Source organism: Neovison vison, chromosome 3 (genome assembly GCF_020171115.1).
Source record: "Neovison vison isolate M4711 chromosome 3, ASM_NN_V1, whole genome shotgun sequence".
NCBI classification, from domain to species: Eukaryota; Metazoa; Chordata; class Mammalia; order Carnivora; family Mustelidae; genus Neogale; species Neogale vison.
This window is the reverse complement of record NC_058093.1, coordinates 69,055,904-69,081,245: the sequence shown is the minus strand read 5'-3', so window position 1 is coordinate 69,081,245 and position 25,342 is coordinate 69,055,904. Positions and strand designations below refer to the sequence as shown.

General features: G+C 38.1%; 1 long non-coding RNA gene across 2 annotated transcripts in view; it reads left to right on the top strand.

The window, feature by feature from the left end:
- Nucleotides 1-25,342, top strand: part of LOC122902597 — a 60,915-nt gene that overhangs the window by 5,627 nt on the left and 29,946 nt on the right. For both annotated transcript variants that reach the window (XR_006383829.1, XR_006383830.1), the window contains exon 2: nucleotides 2,434-2,521. This is a non-coding gene — a long non-coding RNA (uncharacterized LOC122902597). The remainder of the gene's footprint in view (nucleotides 1-2,433; nucleotides 2,522-25,342) is intronic.

Sequence of the window (25,342 nt, the reverse complement as noted above, 5' to 3'; positions counted from 1 at the left end):
TAATGGCATCATTTCTTTTCTTTTCTTTTTAAGGGTTTTATCTATTTATTTGAAAGAGAGAGAGTGAGAGAGAACAAGCAGAGGAAGCAGCAGAGGCAGAAGGAGAAGCAGCCTCCCTGCTGAGCAGGGAGCCCAATGCAAAGCTTGATCCCTGGGATCATTGTCTGAGCTGAAGGCAGACACTTAATCAACTAAGCCACCCAGGTACCTCTTAATGGCATCATTTCATACTGGTATATCAAAGCTCAGGTACTTTGACAGTTTTGGGGGTGTGTTTTTATGGGGTAAAGAGGGCCGTGAGTCCTTTGCTTTTATGTTTTTCCTTTATCTTGCAGAAACATAAGATTTCTCTTTTTTCTTGTTTTTCCCTTTTCTTTTTTCCCTCTTCCCTCTTGTACTTGCCAAAAGGGATCTTTTTCCCTTCCTTTTTCATATTTCTTTTTTTCCCCCAGAGCTATGAGCTTCAAGGATTGCCGTTTTAAATCCCGCCTGTCCCTTAAAAGATTTTTTAAAAATTTGACAGAAAGAGATCACAAGTAGGCAGAGAGGCAGGCAGTGGGGCAACAGGCTCCCTACTGAGTAGAGCCCAATGCAGGGCTTGATCCCAGGACTCAGGGATCACGACCTGACTGGAAGGCAGAGGCTTTAACCCACTGAGCCACCCAGGCGCCCCCTGCTAGTCCCTTTAAATCATCGTTCTTCAAGATTCCTTCCCTAATTTCTCCAGTTTTGAATAATGTATTGTTACAGAAGGGCACCAGGCATTTGTTTTAATAAGGTATGGCAAGACTCACAGATGCAGAAATGACTGTCATGAAGACCTTTTTTATATCCATGCTCAACCCTGGATAATTTTTTTAGTATTTCCAGGCTTAGAGTGGACTTAGTCTTTCTGGTCGTAGGATATTTCAAACTTAGGACTCTTCACTAATTTCCCTATTTTGCCTTCCTTGTAGTTCTGAGTCTGCTTTTGCTCACCCAAGAGCCTCGTGGCAACAAAGTTGGGGTGATAGTAGGAGAAGCTGCATTCTGGGATTTGACTATTCTTTGTTTATTCATAGTTATTTTTGAAGTTTGGACATTGTCTATCTCCAGGTTGTGCTGAAATATGATTTGCATATAGATTTACTTTTTCTTTCTGATGTTTGTACTGTTTGAGAGAGGCTACATGAGGGGGCAGGTGGTGATGCTGACACCATTGTCTGAACCTAACAAGAGGACCATCAACTTCATTTTTGTTGAAAAGTATGGCAGACACTGAGAGTTACCTACTAGTTTCCATTTTTCTCTCATTCTTACCTGCTACCAAAAACTTGATTTGCAGTGAAGAAAGTAAATACCTAATTGTGTTGTTGGGTACTTTTGTGTCTTATACAACTTTTATGCTCCTGTGGCCAAGTGACAATTTTGTCAAAGAGATACAAACAGAAATCTACTGGTTGGGTTTTGCAGGAAAGCCTGTACCTCAGTAGAAATGGTTAGACTCACCTGAAAGTGCCTTATTCCCTTTTCCCTTTCCTCTTTTTAATTCCTGGAACTCAGACAAGGTGTCTGGAGTGGCAGCAGCTATCTTATGACCATAGGATAAAAGCCAAAACCTAAGGATGATGAAATTGATAAATAGAAGAAGCCTGAGTATTTGAGGAACTGCATGAGCTTTGTATTGCCTATCCCCAGATTTCTGTTATGGAAGAAATTTAAGCCCTTTTCTTGTTTAAGGAACTATTTTGTCAAGTCTCTGTTCAGAGTTCTATAAACCCTGACTGATCAATACCTTGATTTATTGAGGCATTTTCTCCTTTTCAGGAGGGGTGAAGAGATGATCATTTTCACAGGTCACCATGTCAAGGGTCAAAATAACCTGCTGCATATGCTTTCTTTGTGCATGAGTTATATGTTAAGAGACTCAAGATTTACACCATCAGAAGAGTGTAGATAGATAATAAACATCCCCACAGGTACATTTCTTCAGGTACCTGTGAACTTTTCTTTGTTTTATATTTTCCTTTGACAATAATCCCACCTATCAGTTATAAATAAGCAAGGTTTAAACGCCTATAAAAACAAGTAACTAGCCAAGTTTCTTATAAATTTATTTATCTGTAGGTCATGATCTGAAATACAAATTTGCTTAGCCAGGCATCAGATGGGTTGTAATGTACCAGTGAGGGGTGTGTGAGTGGGGCATGAGCATGCCGGGTGTGGGAATAGGTGCACCACAGTGTGATACACACATGCTAGGGGGAGGAGGAAGGTAAGCAGGGAAGTGCTAATTTGGGAAAACAGGAGGTAGGGGAGCAGAAAGAAAGTTACAGCAGGTAGAGAGGGCTTCCAATAGGAAAACCCAGAGAAAATATCAAATAGAGATTGAAAATAAAGTAGGAAAATGCTTGAGTTAAATAACAGATTGTCTCTTTTGTTTGTTATGACAAGGTGGATTTATATTCCCTAAAACAATTCCTTATATGTCGGAAGTGCCCAATCTATTTTTGAGTGGAAGACTGAATCAATAAGCTTTGAGGTAAGGAGTAATTCATTTTCAAATGAACTACATAATCCTAAACTATCTAAATATTTTATGCCTGCTTTCTCCATTTTAAATATATTGTTATAAAAGTAAACCCAGGATTTGTTTTACTCAGGTATGGTAAGACATACAGATGCAGAAATGACTGTCGTGTTTTTATAGCCACATAAACACAGGAGGCACAGCACAGCATGTAGGGCCACAAGAGAAAGTACCAGGGTTGGTCAGGAGGCAGGGGAAGCAGGGGAAACTGGGGCCAGGGACATTTATTGTGGTGTCTGTGGGAAGGAATAGAAGAGACAAGAGTAAGCCAGTTTAAGATAGGCTAGTTTGAATAATTTCAGCAGGCTCTGGGGCATAGAGGCTGTCCTAAGTTGTCTGAGGGGTGGCTCTGGTATGATTAAGGCAAGAGTGATTAGGGAAATAGTGGTCTAGAGTGTAAGAGCCTGAAAAAGGCTGGAAGTAAGGGCTCTGTACTGGATGACTGCACATGAAAGGGGAGTTGTTTGCTGTCTTCAGGGTCAGCAAAGTCCCAGATGTAAAGATTCAAATACAGACACTAGAAAACATGGTTTTTATATACATTAGGTACATTAATACATTTATATACTTTTTTTCAGTTACCTCAATTTCCTTTTATTGGTAGATATCAACTCATTCACAAGGTAACTATATTCTATAGTGCTCTCTACTAAGTTTATAAACTAAAATCTACATAATATCAGATACTAATAAAACTTCTGGTATTGGGCTGTCTGCCTTGTGAGCCCTCAATAAATAAGGTTTAATGAATGCTATAGAGACTTTAAATAAAATATTAAATGCAACCAGTGACAGCCCAGTTAACCAGTGGTGAAACTAGGAATTGACCCTACGCTTCTTGCTTCCTAATGCATTTTGTTATCCAAGAAGATCATGCTTTGACCAAAGTAAAAGTCTATGCAGCTGCTCTTGAGAGTATCTAAATAGTAAACTTTAGATAAAAAGCATCTCACTTGTGGTCAGAAATCAGGAGCCTATTCAAAATAACTGACTCTGGGAAACTCAAGGGACATGCCAGGAAGAATTTTCTCCTCTGCCTTTTTTTTTTTTTTTAATGTTCAATGATTCATTAGTGACTATAACACCCAGTACTCATCATATCACGTGCTCTCTTTAATGCCCATCACCCAGTTACCCCATCCCCCCACTCACCTCCCTTTCCACAACCCTCAGTGTGTTTCCTGGAGTCAGGAGTCTCATATGGTTTGTCTCCCACAGTGATTCTGCCTTTTGGACTTGCAGTGTCCTATTGAATTATTTCCCAAAGATGAATCATGGCAAGTGTGACTGAAATCTAGACAGTTATTAGTCTCCTAAGCATCAATAATAACTGCAAGCCAACCACCGCCAGAGCAATTAGCAAAATCCCAACACCCTGAGCTATTGGTCTCTCTACTTTTTGGCAATAAATAAATTTAATAGGCTCAAAGAAAACTCCAGGGTCATATCCTTATTAGCTCCCAGATATGCCACTTATATCTATACTTCCTAGAATAACAAAACAGTAATTATCTGTGAGTCATCCACCTTGTGATTCCGTTCTGTGATTATTATTTTTCTCCAACTAAATAAACTGTATACATCTTCACAATGTAATTGAACTCAAGTAGCCTACTCATGCTGCTTAGCTACAGACAAAAGCATGGGTATTAGTGTATCTAAAATGTTACTTTAATAATTATTTTAGTTTCTCATTTACTCTCACCTCATGGGAAATTGTGGTTTCATTGGATGGTTGTTCTGCAGGCTGTGGGAAGATGTCAGCCAACCCTGGTGAAGATTGCTTCCTTGATTGGCAACCAGTCAGGCTAATGTCATTTGTAATCCCGGCAGAACTTTGAAGAAAGTTTAAAATCACTACTTTAGTAGTAGCAGAACTCTTGATTTATAACCTCCCTACAGACAGATTTTACCCCAAAATTAAGTTACAAAACACCATTCCAGTTATAAACCATTTAAGTATGTATAACTAGCATGATCAAAATTATTAGATTTATTTCCATAAATATGGGATCAAGCAAAAACATGCATAAAATGGGTATTAATGATGTATTGCCCATCTTTTTATTTTATTTATTTATTTTTTTAAAGAACAGTAGTAAGAAGCTTTCTTTTAGGAGGGATAATTCTATATTGCATGGATGTTGTTTTTGTTTATTAGCTTATGCTCTTAAAGAACAAAAGACTCATGTTAGGAATAAGTTCAGAAATTATCAAAATCTATAGAATTGTGAAGCTTTATGGCATTTTATAAAGCACTTTCACATTAATTATTTCATTGTGACTTTCAGAAACCCTCTGAGGGAAATGGGACAGGTATTACAGTTTCCATTCTAGAGTTGAAAAAAACTTACTTAAAAGTAAAAGCACTTTGCTTGCCCTTAGAAACATGAAAAATTAACTGTAGAGCCAGAGTCAAACCTAGAAATTATAAGCACAAGACTGTGTTTCTTTTAATTAATTAATTTTAATTAAACACCCTGACTTAAAGAATTAATTCTCCACTCAGAAAAAAAGTATACCTATTCTCTTTCTGCACCAACTCCCACTCTCACCAACCCATTGTCAGCATCTTTCTTTAATGACCTATTACTTTAATCTCTAAAAACACCCATCCAGTGGTACCCCGGGGGCTTACTTAGTTAAGTGTCTGACTCTTGATTGCGGCTCAGGACTTGATCTCAGGATCGTGAGATGCAGCTTGGCATGGGGCTCCAGGCTCAGCACAGAGTCTACACGGAGATAGCACAGAGTCTACACAGAGTCAGCACAGAGTCTACACAGAGTCAGCACAGAGTCTACAGATTCTCTCCATCTACCCCCCCTCCAACACACACACACAAGCTTGCTCTTGCTCTCTCTCTCTCTCTCTCTCTCTCTCTCGCCCTCCACCTTCTCAAATAAATAAAATCTTTAAAAATAAATAAATAAAAACATCCACCCATTTTGGCCCTAACCTATCACCAACTTGTATGGCCATATACTCAACTATTATGAGCTCGATTAGATGAATACATTGATCTATCAATCAAAAATCACTCCTATTATTTCCAGTCAATCTGTTAAAGCACTACTAAGCAATTCTGGCCTCTTTCAAGCACATGGAACCTCGGCCTACACCCCCAGTTTCCATTATTTTCTCTAGTTGCTCAGAATGATTACCAGATTCCACAATAAGCAGAACTTGCATGCAGGATCAAGACATCCTCATCCCTGTATCTCATTCCTTCTTATTCCTGTTGGATGGAAACCTAAGTCATTAGACTCACCAGTAATCTAGCTGGCTAATTCTACTAAAGGGTTTATGATTGATGTTAGTTTGAAAATACCCTCTTCCCTGAAAAAGGGTTGCTGTTTAACAAAAAGCCTTCAATAACTTGCTACAAAAGGATTACATAAGTCAGGCAGGGCTAGAGGAAGAGCTTGTTAGGTATTTTCTTAACGTGTGATTCTACCACTGTCATCAGGAGGCTCAATGAAGTGTTTTAGTTTAAAAAAAAAAAAAGAAATTCTGAAAACAATGTGGAGATTCCTTAAGAAATTAAAAATAGAGCTACCCTATGACCCTTCAACTGCACTACTGGATATTTACCCCAAAGATACTGATGTAGTGAAGAGAAGGGCCATCTGTACCCCAATGTTCATAGCAGCAATGGCCACAGTGGCTAAACTGTGGAAAGAACCAAGATGCCCTTCAACAGACAAATGGATAAAGAAGATATGGTCCATATATACAACGGATTATTATGCCTCCATCAGGAAGGATGAATACCCAACTTTTTTATCAACATGGATGGGACTGGAGGAGATTATGCTGAGTGAAATAAGTCAAGCAGAGAGAGTCAACTATCATATGTTCTCACTTACTTGTGGAGCATAAAGAATAACACGGAAGACAGTGGGAGATGGAGAGGAGAAGTGAGTTGGGGGAAATCAGCGGGGGAGACAAATCAGGAGAGACTGTGGACTCTGAGAAAACAGAGGGTTTTGGAGAGAGTGGGTTGGGAGGGTGGGTGAGCATGGTGGTGGGTATTAAGAGGGCACGTATCAAATAAGTAAATAAAATTAAAAAAAAAAAGAGGGCACGTATTCATGGAGCACTGGGTGTGGTGTATAAACAATGAACTTTGGAACACTGAAAAAAAAATTAGAAAAAAAAAAAAGAAATTCTGAAATCCACTGTTCTAAAATAAAGTTGCCTTATTGTACCTAAGGACAATGTTAAGCCCTGAAGAGAGAAGGATAGAAACAAATTGGAGTGGATTTAATAGGGACAACAAAGTTTCTAATAAAAGCAAAGTGATATTTAGACACAAACTATAAGGGTACAGAGAAAGAAAACTATTTATTTATTGACTACCTACTGTGTTTAAAGTGTTTGGGTGTCATAAAGAAACCACACTTCATACTGAATTTGTATCAAAAACAAGCTAGACTTACTTCTTTACTCCAAACACTAAAGCTGCTGGAAGGAAAATAGATTCAATGCTTTTTTTCTCCCACTTTTCAACATGTATGGAGTACAAACAAACAAAAATGTGCAAACAAAATCCATCCCCTAATTTTAATTCTGTGATGAAATTTACAATCTAAGAGAAGAGTCAGACATAAATCTCAGGAGTTCCACTATTTCCTACCAAAGATGTATTTAGTGATTTTCAGCAATTCTCTCAAGTTAGAGGTTAAAGGTTCCCCAACAGAAATTTAAAGATAGTCTTAGTAAAACAAATTAACAACAAGAGGAAGTTAGTCACTTGAAATATAAAACAAAGGATAATTACATTGGGCTTATTAAAAACTGGCTCTTGGTTTTGTTTGTTTCCTTTTTGGCTCAAAGTAAGGCCGCTGACTGCAAATCATTTGTACAAATAAAATACAAAAAGTACAGAGACAGCTTTCTCTCTCTGCAAGATTCCTTATCTTTAGATGTTTCCTTATTCCTAGTCCGGGCCAAAAAGTAGCTTAGATTGTTTTTATAGTATCTAGTAAATAAGAGACTAAGCTTTAATTCTACACATATATTATTTCATGTAATTCTCATAGTAATTCAAAAACTTTACTTGTATTGTCTTTTTTTGTCATTGAGGAGATATAGACTCAGAAACATGAAGAGACCTGTGGAAGGTCAGACTATCAGTAAAAGTCACATCCAGAAATCAAACTCAATCTATATCTCCACAACCTCCACTAATTTCCCCATTATACAACTTCTCAGAAAGACCAGGAAATGATCCTCTACCTTGGAAAACGCAGATGAACATCTTTTCACCTTCTTCGTACATGAAGACCAAGTTAGGTAAAACTAAATATAAGCTCCGCTATGTAAATGAGAAATCTAATGGAGTGAAACAAGCTCTTCCTATTAGTGAGAATAGCAAAGAGCAACCAAAGTGAAACCACTGGAAATATATCAGATTGACTTTGAATGACTGGATGTGAGACACAATATCGATGTGGGGAAAACATGAACACTGCTGTCTAAGGACTTTGCATTTAATAAAATGCCATCTAAAGAAATAGAATATTAAAGCTGCTACTGGACACAGGTTATCTCCTTAAAGGGGAGAGCCCCAGGTGTGGAAATCTGCTGGCTCCTGCAACAATGCCTGGGGGATGGTGCTGCAGGCTCAGTGGCAAGTGTCCCAAAGTTGTGGGTCAGGGGCTACAGAAGTTCCACATATGGTCCAAAGTCCAGGAAATTCTGATAGGAACCTGTGGCGGCACCCACACTTTTTTAGCCTATGCAGTAGCAACTCATGGGGAGGAGCTGGCTAAGTGTAGTGAGAAAACCCCCATCTCCAGAAGGCCACTGGACTCTTGTTTGGAAAGCCTTCTCTGCTTGTTGTTAGATCACTTCCCAAGTGAAACTATTCCTGTAGTTTATCCATAGATTGTTGAGGCAAGTAGTAGAGTTGATTAGGCAATGGGTTTTCATAAGGTAGAGCAAGCTGAAATTTTAAAATTTTATTTCAAAATAATTTTACACCGAAAAGTTACAAAAATAGTGCAGAGTTACCATATATAACTTAACCCACCTTGCCATAATGTTAACATCTTACATAACCACAGTACAATGATCAGAACCAGGAGATTAATACTGTTACAGTACTATGCATGAAACTATAGACTATTACTTGAATATAGGTCTTCATAATGTCCTTTTTCTGGTCCAGGATCCAATCTAGCATACCACATTGCATGTGGTTTTCATTTCTTCTTAGTCTTCTCCAATCTGTGATAGTTCCTCGGTATTTATTTGTCTTTCATGACCTTGGCACACTTTTTAAAAAAGATTTTGTTTATTTATTTATTTATTTATTTAAGGGGGACAGGAGAGCACAGAGGGAGCATGAGAGGGAGAAGCAGACTCCTGCTGAGCAGAGAGCCCAATGTGGGCCTCAATCCCAGAACTCTGAGATCACAAGCTGAGCCAAAGACAGCAGCTTAACCCACTGAGCCATCCAGGGGCCCCACTGACACTTTATAAAAACATTTATTCATTTACTTGGAAAGAGAGAAAGTAAGTGGAAGGAGGGACAAAGGGAGAGGGAGAGGGGATCTCTAGCAGACTCCATACTGAGCTCCGAGCATGTGACACTCAGCTAGATCCCATGACCATTGAGTTCATGACCTGAGCCAAAACCAAAAATTGGACACTCAACTGACTGAGCCACCCAGGTGTCCCATGATCTTGAAACTTTTGAAGGTTATGGTCAGTTATATCATTTTGGGTTTGTCTGATATTTTCTTACAACTAGACTGAAGTAAATCATTTTTGGCACAAATACTAGAGAAGTGTGTCCTTTTCAGTGCATCATGTGAGGAGGTGTGTGATGATAAATTGTTATTGTTGATATTCACCTTGACACTTGATAAGGGAAGTGTCTTCTGGGTTTCTCCACTGTAAACTTATTATATTTCCTTAGAAACTAATAAATATTTGTCTTGTGGACAAATACTTTGACACTATGCAAATATCTTGTTTCTCATCAAATTTTCTTCCACCAATTAATATCCATCAGAGACTCTTGCTTACAATGATTACTCCTGTAGTGTTTCTGTAACACTACAACATAGAAAACAGGATTTTCTTTTTCCTTCATTTCTTTTACATTTATTAATTGGGATTCTTCTTTAAAGTTATCTCTTATTTATTTATTCATTCAATAATTTATGTATATATGGACTCATAGATATTTAACTATAGGTTGTAATGAAGTATTGCCATTCATCTTATTGCTCAAAATTAGTACTCCTTTTGCCATTGATTGGCTTCTGTGCCCTTTTAATACATTTCTTACTTGAATTTTATGGTCTATCTCTTTCCAACATGTGTTTCAAAATGCGATAGCCATTAAATCTCATCTGTCCTGACCAACAAATTGGCTTCTCAAGAGTAAGTAGATGGGAGCCCCTTAACATTACAGTGTCTCAGATTCATCATATTTTGGGGGCCGACCTCTTGAGATTCTGATTTAGCAGGTCCCATGTAGGGATTCAATTTGGAATTTATAAAAAATTCATTAAGTAATGATTCTAAAGCTGACCATGTTTGGAAGTCCTATTCTATAAATTATGGGAGTATATTTTTTATTGGTCCCTAGCTGTGCTCCTAAAAAGTACAGACCAGTAGCGCTGGCATCACCTGGGAGTATGTTAAAAATGAAAGTTCCTGGGGTGCCTAGGTGACTCAGTTAAACGTCCAAACTCTTGATTTGGGCTCAGGTCATGATCTTAGGGTCCTGGGATTGAGCCCCACATTGGGCTTCTCGCTCAGCGAGGAGTTTGCTTGAGGATTCGTTCTCTCCCTCTCCCACTATCTCTCCCCCTGCTCACATGCTCTCTCTCTCCTTCTCTCTCAAATAAATAAATAAACCTTAAAAAAAAAAAAAGGAAATTTCTTGGACCTCTATCAGACCTAAGGAAGCTGACTCTCTGGGGTGGGGCCTAGGCACCAGCATTTAAATGAGCTCTTCAGAAAATTCTTATGCACATTGAAATGTGAGAAGCTCTGTAAATATACTTTGTTATAGCTGGTAAAAATCACAGGCAGATAAACACCAGTCATCCTTCTGGCCTAAACCCTACCTGAAGCAATTACTCCCAGTTGACTTGTTTTGTTTTGTTTTCCTGGAATGTACCTAAAGATTCTCATAATCCAGTCTGTTATTTTTCTTGGGTATCATCCAAATTGTTCCAAATGTATGACTTGCTGCTTCTAAAAAGCTGTCAAATTAGAGAGGAAAAAGTGGATTCTTGTTTGCAAAGAGTGAAACACGCATTCCAACGCCGAGCACCACTTCCTCTTTCTCTTGTCTTACAGTGTCCTTCTCATACAAGAAACAATGCTGAAAAAAACAAAAATGTAGTGTTTATGAGACTTAAGTCATCGTTTAATTTAAACATTTTTTGTACAATGAGAATCACTCTCTGACAGACCTATATAAGAAGTCTTAAAAAAAGAAAAAAGAAGTCTTTCCTATTATGCCTTAATTTATCAATTGTGTACGTTATCAGGTATCCATGGCAAATCCCACAATAAATTATAATAATCCAGTTGGGGCAGTATGCACTGTGCAATTATGCTATTTTATTTTGTATTTTAAAATTAGGTGTTATTTGCTTCATTATTAAAGGTACACACTTAGAAAGGAAAGGATACTACTGGGTATTTTGGCCAAGTTTACCCACAATAGCCTGATTCATCTGTCCATAGCCTACCTTCTTCTAGTAGTACATTATACAGCACCTAAAATAGATGTCTAGATATATTAAGAACTCAGTAAAACATTAAAAATATGTAACTTAATGTAGTTCTTATTTTGTGATGTGTACAGTGCTAAGTCTTTCAAATATTTATCACATGTAATCAGTACTATGCCTCTCAGGAAGGAAAAGGGACTGATTTGCATATTTGCAGATCTCCATGGCAGAAATATTCCAACCACGGCTAATTTCAGGCTACCCAATGTCTCAACAAGTGATCTAGAAAAATCCTGAAAATTTAACAATTGATCAAGATAATATGAGCTGACTCTGGTACACCACTGCATGCAATCCTCACAGCAAGACTATGGAGTAGTAGCAGAACTATTGTTTTATTATTAGTGTGTCCATTTTGCAGATGAGAGAACTAAGAGAATAGGAAACTAAGTAACTTATTCAGAGTTCAGGTGGTAAATGGTAAATCTAGGATGCAAACCTGGGGCTCTGTGAGGTTAAAGCTAGCATTGCATTAAACTAACTAATGGTGAATTACATTAGCAAAAGTGGAGTAAGATGGAGAGTTATTACAATTCCTGTGTGAATATTCCTAGACGAACCAAAACCATTCTAGATTTTGGCTTTTTTCCCATTAGAACATGAAGTCATTGCTCCCTTGTGGTGTGACCTAAAGTCTTTTCTTTCTTAGGTTCAGTGTGTGTTTATCCTGGGACTGAGAGTTGAATTCATTGAAGAGCTTGCTTTTTTTTTTTTTTTAGTTTCAGAGGTAGAATTTAGTGACTTATCAATTGCATATAACACTCAGTGCTCATTACATCAAGTGCCTCCTTAATGCCCATCACCCAACTATCCCATCTCCCCACTTTGCCTTCCCTTCAGCAACCTTCACTTTGTTTCCTAGAGTTCAGCATCTCTTATGGTTTGCCTCCCTCTCAATTTTCATCTTATTTTACTTTTCCTTCTTTTCCCCAATGTTGATCTGTTTTGTTTCTTAAATTCCACATATGAGTGAAATCAAATGGTATTTGTCTTTCTCTGACTTATTTTGCATAGCATAAATATGTTATAGCATAAATAGTTGCATAGTGACTATGTGGATGCATAGTTCCATCCACATTGTTGCAAATGGAAAATCTCATTTTTTTGATGTTTGAATAATATTACATTTTATATATCTACATCACATCTTTATCCATTCATCTGTCAATGTACATCTGTGTTCTTTCCATATTTTGGCTATTATGGACATTGCTGTTACAAACATTGAGGTGCATGTGCCCCTTCAAATCACTATGCTTGTATCTTTTGGATAAATACCTAGTAGTGCAATTGATGGATCACAGGGTAGCTCCATTTTAAACTTTTTGAGGACCCTCCATACTGCTTTCCATAGTGGCTGCACCAGCTTGCATTCCCAACAGTGTAAGAGGGTTCTCTTTCTCTGAATCCTCTCTATCATCTGTCATTTCCTGAGTAGTTAATTTTAGCCATTCTGACTGTTGTGAGGTGGTATCTCACTATAGTTTTTATTTGTATTTCCCTGATGCCAAGTGATGTTGTACATTTTTTCATGTGTCTGTTAGCCATTTGTATGTCTTCCTTGGAGAAATGTCTGTTCCTGTCTTCTGCCCATTTCTTGACTGGATTTTTTGTTTCTTGGATGTCAAGTTTAATAAGTTCTTTATAGATTTTGGATATTAGCCCTCTCTGATATGTTATTTGCAAATATCTTCTCCCATTCTGTAGTTGCCCTTTAGTTTTGTTGACTATTTCCTTTGTTGTGCAAAACTTTTTTTATCTTTATGAAGTCCCAATAGTTCATTTTTGCCTTTGTTTCCCTTGCCTTTGGAATCATGTCTAGCAGGGAGTTGCTGCAGCCGAGGTCAAAGAGGTTGCTGCCTGTGTTCTCCTACAGGATTTTGATGGATTCTTATCACATAATTAGGTCTTTCACCCATTTTGAGTTTATTTTGTGTGTGGTGTAAGAAAAATGGTCCCGTTTCATTCTTCTGTTTGTGGCTGTCTAGTTTTCTCAACACCATTTGTTGAAGAGACTGCCTTTTTTTCCCATTGGATATTCTTTCCTGCTTTGTCAAATATTAGTTGACCATAGACCCATTTCTGGGTTCTCTATTCTGTTTCATTGATCTACATGTCCTTTTTTGTGTCAGTATTATACTGTCTTGATGATTACAGTTTTGTAATATGGCCTGAAATCTGGAATTGTGATGCTTCTGACTTTGGTTTTCTCTTTCAACATTCCTTTGGCTATTCGGCGTCTTTTTTTGGTTCCATACAAATTTTTAGGATTGTTTGTTCCAGCTCTATGAAAAATGCTATGGTATTTTGAAAGGGATTGCATTGAATGTGTAGATTGCTTTGGGTAGCATAGATATTTTAACAATATTTGTTCTTCCAATCCACGAGCATGGGACACTTTTCCATTTCTTTGTCTCCTCTTCAATTTCTTTCATAAGTGTTCTACAGTTTTCTGAGTACAGATTCTTGGTTTCTTTGGTAGATTTATTCCCAGGTATTTTATGGGTTTTGTTGTAATTATAAAGGGGATCAATTCCTTGATTTCTCTTTCTTCTGCCTCATTTTTAGTGTATAGAAATGCAACTGATTTCTCTGCATTGATTTTATATCCTGCAACTTTGCTGAATTCCTGTATTAGTTCTAGCAATTTTGGGTGGAGTCTTTTGGGTTTTCTACATAGAGTATCTACTCTTATGCAAAGAGTGGAATTCGACTTCTTCTTTGCCGATATGGATGCCTTCAGTTTTGGTAGTTTATATGTTTCTAGGAATGTATCCATTTTGAAGAGTTTGCTTTTTACTTGAAAGTTTGCCCATGATCCCTATGGGCAAATATTTCCTTAGGGAATAATAATAATAATGATCATCATAATAATAATAATAATGGGAATTGCAGTTATCATTGATTGGATGCCTACAATGTGCCAGACACCCTACATTCTACACTCTACACTCAGGCACTCTACACTCATTTCCATTGCATTTCATTCTCACGACCTCTCTGTAAGGTAGGCACTATTATTGCCATTTTACATGTGGAGAAACTATCGTACAAAGGAAGTTAATACACCCCCCCCCACAAATCACACAGTTAATAACCATCAGGTCCAAGGTTGAAGAAACATGCATGTTTTTTAGCCTAAACTCTTATTAATCATGATATTATTCCCTTTTGCCCCTAGATACTCCATGCCAAGGCACTGGCTGATCTTTTATTCCAGCAGCCCAACTCCATGTTATAGTCCTTGAAGTACTTTTCTGGCACATTTTAAATGCCTCTCTTCCCACCTATCCATGGTTTGCTCCCTTTGTCTTACCTAAAGCAGGTGTTTTGTTCTCTCACTGTGAACAGAAGAGCTGACATGCTTCCTCATTACACCAGGACTGCTCTTCAAGTTCACCTACAAACCCCCGATGCTGTTTGCTATTAACCATTATTCATAGATGGCACTCATAGAACTCAGTAATGTTAACTGAAGGTTCAAATTTCATATAATGGGGTGGGACACAAGTCACTATGGGTGACTAGCCCACCTATAAGAATTGAGAGGCATGGAGCAACAATGCCAATGAAGTCCACACACTACTCATCTAAATATTTAGAATTATAAATCAAGCCAGTAAGCTGTTAAAAAAGAATATACTCTGTCTTCATAGTGCTTTAGGAGGTCAGTTTTTAATATGAGAATTATTGAATTCCTCCAAGTTTCTCATAGTAGAACAGGGAAAACTGGCCCCTCACCAAAAGCCTGCCCATTTTCTTCCCACCCTCCAGGTCTCTCCTTAAACACATGATTGTTGACCCCACCCCCAGCCCACACACCCAAGCTTGAGCCCCCTCCACAGCAAAGAGGCCCTATAGACACTCCTTGGCTCTAGGGGTACATACCCTAAAACTGTAGCCCACACCAGGAAGGTAGCCCAAAGAAGGAGGCCTATTTTGGCCTTGGATGTGAGTTCAGGGCTGTCAGGCAGGTAATTCCAAGACTCAGGCACCAAGGGAGGCCCTGAGTCTGGAGTGGAGCCTGAGCACAGCCTGAACAGCATAGGACTCAGGGTCAAGTTGCCTCTTACATCCATCTAGTCAGTACTGATGGTAGGAGCTTTTGAATGTGTTCTTCCTGGGGCCACTTTGACCCTTTGAACATTAATTTTGAATGATTCTAGTATTTAACAAAGAGATGAAGCAAAGTGAGGTAGCAATCCAATATTTATAAAAATTGCCATCATTATGAGCTAAAATTCACCTTTCCAGCCCCTAATGTCAACAAGACCAATGTGAAAATTAATACAGATTAATCCAATTTGGCTAATTGCTTATAATAAGCATTATGGCATTCCAAAAAGAACTTCATTTTAAATGAGTAGACGGCTCCTCAACGCTTTCTTACACACAATCTGACTTACTTAGTGCTGGTCCTTCCAAAGCTCCTCTCTTGAATATGTAAATTATTTGAGTAATTTTCTTTATTTTAGTTCACTTGAGTGTAAAAGCAGATGATCTCCTAAGATTAAAGGTTTGATCCTTAAATTTTCTAAGCCTCAGCAGCAGAACAACTGAATAAAGCCAGTAAGTACCTTGACACAGACAAGGAGTGCCCATGGTTGGGGGTTCGGAGCATGGACACACCTGAAACCAAGACTGGTTCCTGTGTGGGGAGGTCTCAAAGAAGCAACCAGGCTCAGCTCACACTGCCCTCTGGCATGGAAGTTCTCCAGCTTTTTTATGCAACAGGCTTACCTGGAGGGCTTGTCAAAAATGCAGCAGAGTGCTGGGCCCCACCCTGAGAGCTTCTGATTCAGTAGAAGTCAGGGGAAGGAGCCTCTGAATCTGAGAGAATCAGTGAGAACCCTACTTTGAGAACCAATGCTCTAGGGTTTTTTTTTGCATGCATGTACTGTATTCACACCATTATTTTTGTCTATCATTGCTTCTCCTCCCACTTACTTAGTTACATAACCGATAGCCCATCCTCCTACCAAGTAACCGTATAGGAGATTAAAATCAACTAGGTAAGCAATTTATACCCGAAAAAGAAAACATTACAACTACATACAGTTTATCAAGTTAATGGCCAATTTTAAAGGTCTGAATGATAATACCTTCTTTCTTCCTATACTTTTCGGCTATAAAGAAAACCCTGGACACTCCATTCAGCCTTGTATTCCTCCTCGACAGCAGCACCCCCCAGAGATAGTTTATGGGAACTCATGTCCAAAATACTGACTTTCATAATTAACCTAAATAACCTGAATGTCGCGGCCGGCACGACACATTGACCAGGAACGTGAGGGTAAGAGGATGGTGAAAAGAAATTAAGAGACAAAGAGTTGGGGGCAGGAGGAACACCAAGGAGGATGTCCAATAGTGCCAATTTTATTCAAGGCTGTGAAGCATTCTATAGCTAACAGAAACAATCATCTATTTTTAGCTGATTACTAAAGAGTTTGCAACATGCACAGAAAATCCTTCAAGCTTTCCCATTATTTCCCAAATACCAATAGCAGACCATCTAGTGCCAGATGTACTGACTTGAAAGCCACTCAAGACATAGTTTATGTAAGCACAGCACAGTCTTACAGTGGTGTAGTCTATAGCCCGTGCAAGGACAGCAAGGACCAGCCAAGAATTTCTGACCCCGCCCAAATCGTCTCTATCTGACTAGCAAACGTGTGGGAAGTCACGTAGGCGAGCGCACAGCACATAGCACAGGCCCTTTCTCGGTGCCACTCGACTTTATTGACCTTAGCCTTTTATTCGGCTATTCAGCCTTTAAAGGAGGCACAAGTCAGGGCCTGGTTTGGTCCTTGTCTCAAGCCTTACCATGGCCTCCCACACCCGAACACCTCTAACTCCCCCAGATTTGTTCCTTGTGATGTCACCTAAACTCTTGCTGCTTCTATTTTTAAAAGTTATAACTCTAACAAATACAGTTACTTCTCTGTGTAAAGGACCAGCACCTATGTAACTGGCCGTGAGAAGAAAGCCACATATTATAAGCACAGACCCCTGGTATTTCAGCAAAGATCTCTAAACAAACCAAGTGAAGCTGAAAGCTGCCACCTGTTAAATTCCTAAAGGACTGTTTGCTATTAACCATCGTTCATAGATGGCACTCATAGAACTCAGTAATGTTAACTGAAGGGTCAAATTTCATATAATGGGTTGGGACACAAGTCACTGTGGGTGACTAGGCCACCTATAAGCCCACACTCCTTGGTAGCTAGGGAGACAGTATGCGTGCCCCACCGATTGGATGTCTCCCCCTGGCCGGACTCATCCCTGCATCCGGGCTCTGTTATCTCTACCTGACCTGACCCACCCTTGTATTTGGGCTCTGTTATCTGGGACTGGTCGACTGTATTTTACTGGTTTCCTGGTCTTGTTTTTAAGTAGGTTCTCCTGGGGGGGGGGCAGGGTCAGTTTAAGTTTTACTGCATAAACAGCAAAATCACTGTTTAACTGGATGGAATCGCTCTGACTAAATAGGCCCTTACAGCTTTAACTTTACTAAAATGTTTAAATCTTCCAGTAAGTAACTTTTGCCCCCTTCAAGAGGGAGGAAATCCCAAAAGGATCAATTATAAAGATAAAACAAATTTTCTGGTAGTGGTTCATGCCTCTATCATATTGTACATTTTGCAATATTTCTCAAGCTTTCTGGTTTGCTCGCTGGTGTCCACAAAACATCGCTGGCCTCCTCAATCAAATTCCACACATTTGTTCTCCTTCTTCTTATTGATTGTGCTGAGGGAAATGTCCTCACTGACTCAGCTTCCATTGAAGGCCATGTCCTGTTTATGACCAAAGCCACAGTGATCATGTGATACCTGATATGTCTCCCCTAAAACACATATAAAGGCTGACATCCCTCAGGGCACATGTCTAATGAAAGGACCAGGGCCCTCATTCATTTTGCTGATTTTTTAAAGGATTTTGGTCTAGCAATTTTCACTTGCACAGCTTTTCATACAGATTTTTCAAGCTAAATTATTTTTATTTTAAACAAAAATCTATTTTTTCCAATGCAGCATGTTTAAGTTAGCATCACTTACTTTGCGAATGAAAATATTTATGTATGATTTACTAACTAAAATTCATACCATATTTTGTGCTTTTTCTGTTAGATGCTTTTAATTGTAAGGAATAGGGAACTCTGGGACTCTTGGGTGGCTCAGTCGGTTAAGAATCTGCCTTTGGCTCAGGTCATGATTCCAGGGTCCTGGGAATGAGTCCCTCATCGGGTTCCTTGCTCAGCTGGGAGCCTGCTTATCCCTCTGCCTGCTGCTCCCCCTGCTTGTACTCTCTATCTCTCTCTCCCTGAGTAAATAAATAAAATCTTTAAGTAAATAAATAAAATCTTTAAAAATATATATCCTAGCTCCCCCCCAAAAAAAGAGAGAACTCTGGTTGTCTCAGATTAAGGAAGTCTATTGTAAGTCTTCTTGCCCAAATAAGGAAACAGGGACCTCATAGCTAGGACACATGGGGACCCAGAAAAATCAAGTTCCAAAAACCTCACAGAAGAATAAGATATCAGCCAGCCCTGAGGGGACTGGACACATGAGCCATTCAGAATACAGGTGGCTCCTAGATCCGTGTAATTGTGCAGCCCCCACCATGGCTGGCTGCATAATTTGCAGGTGCAAACTGAAAATGTGGAGACTTTAAATCAAAAAGCAAGGAAACTGCCATTCTATGTCCTAAGATATAAAGCTTTTTCCTTTCTTTTGTTGTCTCTCTCTCAAATTGTCATGAATTTTTAAAAATATGTTATTTAACATCATTCTAAGTAAAGTACCAGCATGGTTTTTACCATTCATCTTTATATGATGCAATGTCAGTTTTGAATGTAAATATAAGAGCATTTAACTCATAGTGCAATCATCAAACTTGCACAATTCCTATTTTGTAGTTCCTATGGGCATATATACTGCATTCTCACCAGAGCAATGAACATGCCACGCAAAACTAATTCAGTTGTCTTTATTTCACTTCTTCATTTGTGCACATCCTACCAACAGCCTCTACCTTTAGCCTCCCGATGAGCAGGGAAGGACTGAAAGACAAAGGACTGGATTGTCTTCGCTTTCCTTTCCTTCCATGTCATCATTTTCAGTGGAAGTGATTGCCCATCATTTGGAAGCAACATGAATAAGAAGGGAAATGGTAGGTTTCCCCACTCATTTATGCTTCTTAAAACACATTGCGTTCTTGGTTCCTGGGTGGCTCAGTCAGTTGAGCACACCAGACGCTTGATTTCAGCTCGGGTCATGATCTCAGGGTCGTGAGATGAAGCTGCACATAGGGCTTTGTGCTCAGCGCCAAGTCTGCTTGTCCCTCTCCCTCTGCACTTCCCTGCCCCTCTTAAATAAATAAATAAAATCTTAAAAAAAAAACCACCCACATATTGCATTCTTTGTGCTTTCAAAACAGTTCTGGTTCTGATGGTAAGTGTGGCCCTCTGAGGGTGTGAGTGCCCTGCTTACTCAGCCTTAAACATACCATGGTACCTGGTACTTGCTCTGAGTCTCTACACTCCCAAGCATCACAGATCCATAGGCTTCTGTGCTCCTGGGACTCTGTGAACATGGTATATAATGAGGCTGTAAGGAGTGGCAGACATGCTTACTGAGGCTATCTCAATGATAAAATTAATGAAAATTTCAAGACAGAGACAATAGAACATTAAATCAAGTGCTGAACTGTGTTCATGGTCACATGTTCATGAAGCTGGCTTTGGTCCTATCACTAGCAGAAAACATGTTCGCCATGTGACCCAGCTGTGTCTGCTCCTACTGCTCTTGCTGCTGCCACCTACTATCTTGTTCTCTATTTGGGTTCTCAAATTGTCCTAACTTCAGCTAATTCATGGACTTTCAAGGCCCCTTCTCTGTATGTCTTCTAATTTCTTCGCCTGGTCCCAACTGACCCCTTCTCTTCACATTGCCACCTAAAACTACTACAAGAGAGAGGCTCAGATGATCCTTTTCCGGGTTTTATGCCAGCCCACCCCTTATATGGGACAGAGGGACTGGGATGGAGGTGGGAGCAGAGAGAGAAAGAGGAAAGAAATGAAGGCACATGAATTGAATTCAGAAACTTGAAATTATCTCCTTTGCCCTTAGATAATGTCTTTTCAATCTCTAAGTGAATGAGTACAGAAAGTAACTGAAATGACAATGGGTAATTGAAAGGAGAGGTACAGTTTTACAGACACATTACAGCTAAAAACCAAATGGTTGCTCAAAGATTTATTGAAGAGATTTAAGTATGAATATTTTCTAGTTTCATGCTACATATCATACCACAAGTTCTTTTGTGGATAAAAACCATTATACAGACTTTGCCTTTACAATTAATTTTATTAAAGAAATAATATTGTCTGCATGTTAATATTTCTCCTGGATTCAATGAATACTTTTCAAAAATAGTTTTTTTCTTTTCACTGACTTCATAGGAGGGAAAATTTCTATCTTTGGAAATGTGTGAGATAAAAACACAGAAGAGCAATTAAACATTGGTTTTGCTTTATTATTTATTTATTTATTTTTATTTATGGTATGTAGTAATGGATGATAGCTCCCAAGGCAATCTATGCATGATTATGAAATGCCATTTTCTTTGTGAATTCATTTTTTAATAAAAATGCCATGTCTGACCATTGCAGAAGTCCATGGTGTTTCCTTTTTGGGACCATGCTTGGAATGTTGGTTGCTCATCAAATCCTTGCATGACTGTTTCTTTCTTTCTTTTTTTTTTTTTTAAGATTTTATTTATTTGACAGACAGAGATCACAAATAGGCAGAGAGGCAGGCAGAGAGAGAAGAGAAAGCAGGACTCTGGGATCATGACCTGAGCCAAAGGCAGAGGCTTAACCCACTGAGCCACCCAGGCGCCCCCACGCATGACTGTTTCTATCCCATTAACAATTATGAAAACAAACCAATGCTATAGAATTCTTGTCTTTACCATAATGTTCATTTTATCTGCCCTCCCTCCACCCCATTTTTTAAAAAATAAATTCAGGCTGTCGATGTAGAAGTAGAAAATGGAACAAATCAGAATGGGAGCACCAAGTTATGTATTTACTTAATTAAAATTTAATTACATTAAACTAATTAAACTTAAATGCATAAAACCAGAGAAGTGAATTTAAATGGAGAAAAAACAAAAAATATTTATAGATACAATTTCAAAGTTTCCTAAGAATAGTAAAGAATTCCCTGGACCAAATAGTACCAACATTTATTCATTTTTTGAGAAGAGAATATATTTGAAAGGAGTTATGGTTTATCTAGCATGGGGTCACCTGAGAGTGTTTGGTAGACATTGAAAGAACAGTCAAAGAATAGAAGTTGGCAGAGTAAATAGTAGTAAATGATCTGTGTGGGGGCTCAGGGGTAAGAGTGTGGTATGTTCCAGTATGGGCATGAGGAACCATTTGCTTAGATACTGTGCTCCAAAATGGGTACCAAACCACTGACGAGAACAAGCCACTCTGGAACTGGTCCACGTGAGGACCAAGAAATATTTGTAAAAACCTGAACACCTTGAAGTCATCTGGTAAGGCTGCCATGCATGGAAATCATTAACGTCAGGTCTATTTTCAGATTCATTCAACTATCTTAGACTATTTTTTTCTCATTAGTGTTACTTCGGCCCTATTATCGACTGTCATAAAGTATCATAGAAACAGCTACTCTATTGTAAATTGAGACAGATTCTGGGGAACTTAAAGTCTGGAGTAGGAAGGAGATTTACTTTTTACTGTTTGCCCCTTGACACACTTTGGCTTTTATCTTACATGCATTGACATTGTTTTAAATTTTTAAAAAAGGAAGACTGTGGTTGGAGGACACTGCAGTATACTTTCTGTAGAAGATAGAAGTAGTAATTCTTTGTACAATTAAATATTGTCATGAAATATATGTAGCTTATAAAATCTGCTCTGTTGCTATAGAAATGGGTATAATATATGTGCTCAGACACATAGAAGATTTACATACTGAACAATGCAGTGATATTGTAGACAGAAGCACAGATCACAGAAATTTCAATATGTTTGATGTAACAGTCATGCAAATCTGTATTTGCCAAAGGAATTTTATGGAAAATGATTAGGCTATGCTTGCTTTTTTGGGGAAAAGAGGACACAGGGGGTTCCCTAAAAAATCATTTCCAACTGAATAAAGTTGACATTTGGGTAGGAGTTTTTCATGGAATGTAGTTACAATGACTGTCTTCATTATAATGCACTAGCACATTGTAGTTGTTTTATACAAAGGGGAGAAAAGACGTTCTTAGAGTTTTGTCAATTATATTTTGTTTTTAAAAAGAGTAAGAGAACTTATCTATTTTTTCTTTTTTTAAAGATTTTATTTATTTGACAAAGAGAGACACAGTGAGAGAGAGCACAAGGAGGAGGAATGGGAGAGGGAAAAGCAGGCTTACCACTAAGCAAAAAGCCCAATGTGGGGTTCGATCCCAGGACACTGAGATCATGACCTGAACCGAAGGCAGACACCCAATGACTGAGTCACCCAGGCGTCCCTATTTTTTTGTCTTTTAAAGAACAGATTGCTTTTATTGAAGAAATAGATGTGGTTAAGAAATTTTTATACCTGAACATGAATAAGGAAGTACATTCAAAGTCATTGCAGCACTGTCATGCAGGTAAAAATTTAAAATCTGTAACACAATACTTCATGTTACTTTGGAATCCAGTGTTATGTAATGAAAGTAGAAAAAATATGGACTGGTGACACTCCAAATTCAAGAGAGTAGTTGTCTCTGAGGAGGTTGAGATTTGAAAATGGAAAGAGAAAAACAGGGAACTTTAACTTTGTTTGTAATAATAATTATTTGTTATCAAGTAAAAATAAATTAAACTGATCAGTAAAATAGAAAATTTATCATTGATTATTATAAAAAAGAAAAGAAGAACTAGAATTGAAGCAAATACAAAATGTCAGCATTTATTCATTTGGGAGGCCAGCTTATGAGAATTTGTTATATTATCTATTATACTTGTCAAAAACTTCATTTAAAGGGGCGCCTTGGTGGCTCAGTGGGTTAAAGCCTCTCCCTTTGGCTCAGGTCCTGGGATCGAGCCCTACATCAGGCTCTCTGCTCAGTGGGGAACCTGCTTCCTCCTCTCTCTGCCTGCCTCTGCCTGCTTGTGATCTCTATCTGTCAAATAAATAAAATCTTTAAAAAAAAAAAACTTCATTTAAAAAACTACAAGCAAAACAAGAAAATAGACTTGCTCTGTCTATGAAAAACATAGAAATGCCCACTTATTATCAAGTATTAGAATAAGTAGTGCATGTAATAATTTGGAAAGTGAATGAGTATTTCTAAATGGTGGTAAGTTTTGATTTTGATCAGCTGGAGATTTCAAGAGAGTAAACAAAAGAAAACAAAAGGTAAAGAAAATCAACAGGTAAAAAAATATTAAATAAAAATATATGTTTTATTATTTTTTAAATGGGAAACCATCTGTGGTTCAATGTAGAACTATTTTATATATCACTAAGGGTCAAGATGGAGGTGAATATTGCCAATATGGCTGCTAGATGTCATTGATCTAAAGATGAATCCTGATTCCAAAGATGTTCAAATATGAAGCAAAACAAAACAAAATACATCTTGGAATTGGTAAAATGCAATAAGATGGTGTTCTAGATCTTCCATCTCAAATTAACGTAACAAAGAATGCATTGGAATTTTGTTGGAAGATCTTATTAAAATTAGTTAAATGTCTTTAATGAGTGGGACCCAGATGGATCAGTTGGTTAAGCATTAGATTCTTGGTTTTGGCTCAAGTGGTGATCTCAGGGTCATGAGGTCAAGTCCTGCCATTGGCTCAGTGCTCAGCGTGGAGTATGCTCAATTCTCTCTCCCTCCCCCTTTTCCTCTCTGTCTTCCCCTCCCCCCAACCAGTGCACACTTTCTCTCTCAAATAAATAAAATCTTTAAAAATATATATATGACTATATGAATATTATTGGTTTTTATTCATTGAAAGATACCATATATGATTTATAGTTGGTTGATCATTTGGGACAATATATTTACAATGTTAAAAATAGACAAGGAATTATTTAAATATTTTATTTAAAAATATTTAACAGTGCTGTTCCTTAGAACTTTCTATGATAAAGGAAACATTCTGTGTCTGTGTTATCCAGTATGGTTGCCACTACCCACATCAGGTTACTGGACATTTGAAATGGGGATAATATAACTGAGAACTAAGTTTTTAATTTTTAAACTTTAATTATTTCAAATTTAAATAGCCACATGTGGCTAATGGCTACCTTATTGGACAGTGCTAGTCTTGAAATATTAAAAGAACTCTACCAAATCAATAAAAGAAATACAAGATTGTCCAATAGAAAAATATAAATAGGTTGATAGAATGTGAAGCCCGAATTGCCAGCAATCACATGAAAAGATCCAAAATGACAAATAACAGGAAAAATGCAAACTAACATAGTAACATAGTATAAATGAAAAGGTCGAAAGTCAATACAAAGTGTTGGTGAGGATGTGGGGAAAACAACCCTCACTTACTGCTGAAGGTTGGGGGTAGACCTATGGCTATCTTGGAAAACAGTCTGGTGAAATTACGGATGCATATATCAAATAACCAAGTAATCCACCTCACTTTCTGTAGAACAGCTCACACATATGTCATAAAGAAGGCAGATGTCCATCATGAGGTTGTTTATGATGATAGAGATTTGGAAGCTATTCATATGGTGGAAATGGAGGATTACAGTGCAGCAGAAGTACACTAAGGAATACTTGGCTATAGTCAAAAATAATAAACCAGAACTACATACAGCAACAGAGACAGAGCTTAAAAACCCAGTGTTTGGTGGGAAAGGCAAGAAATAGATTGAGATGTGTAGCGTAATCCTACTAACATATGTTTTCAAGATCAAGTGACACAAAAACAGCATTAGATTTTTCAAGATACTTAGATACCCAAGGACAAATACC